This window comes from Penaeus monodon, chromosome 15, assembly GCF_015228065.2.
Source record: "Penaeus monodon isolate SGIC_2016 chromosome 15, NSTDA_Pmon_1, whole genome shotgun sequence".
NCBI lineage: Eukaryota > Metazoa > Arthropoda > Malacostraca > Decapoda > Penaeidae > Penaeus > Penaeus monodon.
Window position 1 is genome coordinate 28,148,693 of NC_051400.1, and position 1,366 is coordinate 28,150,058.

At 51.2% G+C, this 1,366-nt stretch overlaps 1 protein-coding gene across 3 annotated transcripts in view; it reads right to left on the reverse strand.

Moving 5' to 3' along the window:
- Nucleotides 1–1,366, reverse strand: part of LOC119581901 (vacuolar-sorting protein SNF8-like) — a 43,000-nt gene that overhangs the window by 2,698 nt on the left and 38,936 nt on the right. The window lies entirely within an intron of this gene.

The following is a 1,366-nucleotide window of genomic DNA, read 5'->3' on the forward strand; positions in this document are numbered from 1 at the left end:
TCTTATAACCCACCCAGTCCACCAACCCAACGCAACCCACCCCAACCCACCCAGTCCACCAACCCAACGCAACCCACCCCAACCCACCCAGTCCACCAACCCAACGCAACCCACCCCAACCCACCCAGTCCACCAACCCAACGCAACCCACCCCAACCCACCCAGTCCACCAACCCAACGCAACCCACCCCAACCCACCCAGTCCACCAACCCAACGCAACCCACCCCAACCCACCCAGTCCACCAACCCAACGCAACCCACCCCACCCACCCAGTCCACCAACCCAACGCAACCCACCCCAACCCACCCAGTCCACCAACCCAACGTAACCCACCCCAACCCACCCAGTCCACCAACCCAACGTAACCCACCCCTTCGCCAAAGCGCTATCACCAACCCAACCCACACACACACGATCCGAGGCATGGCTGATCAAACCAACAACATATAAAAAGGCAAATGAATGGAATGAAAGAGTCATTGTGTGGCGTAACAGCTGATGGTCTCGGCAAACAGAAATTGCAACCTCTTCCTGGAAGGCGGGAGGGAAAGCGCGCCACACCTCAGTCTCGTGGCGTGTCGTGTCCAGTGACAGCTAAACGGCTACCGGTCCAGCGATCCGCTACATTTAGAAAATATCTGATAAACAGAAGGCAAAAATTTAAGCTTCGCGTGTCGCTGGCATCTTTTGCTATTACGTTGACGATATTAATATTGTCATATTTTTTGTCGTGAATATGCGTGGTATGTACAAAGTCAGACAGAAAAACGCGGTGAAGGGCCAAGTAAAATATATAGAAATGACAATACGTTAGAAAAGTTTTCTACACATCCAAATAGCAAACTTAACATTCTAAGCTGTCTCTGGAGATAATCAAAACACACTCTTAATTTTTTACTTTCAATATCATTATCATTACTATCAATGTTACTACTTTGGAACGTGACATAATACTCCCACTATAAAAAACCCTCCTCAGAACCGCCTCTTGGCCAACTCGGAAACGACGAATTCCAGGTCTGCGCCGCACTCTTTCCTCGAGACCTGAAACCGAATAAACTTTTAGCGAGCAACAGGCCACCGCAACCCGCTAAAACCGCAACAGGATACCAACCGCGTTTCTCCGCCGCCCCCGCCACTCCCAGCCGCCTCTTCATGCAATCAGATTCGAGTCATGTAGAGCAATTATTACCCCAGCCAATTACGCCCACGGGTTCGAGGAAGGAGGTGGGCGCCAAAGCAGGATGCGGCAATCGATGACATTTCGTGACATATGCCGTAAATGCCCGGCCTTCATCGTGACTTTCGCCGGGAGTAAGTGCATATATCTGAGGGAATGGCCTTGACCCCACTGATATCTATGG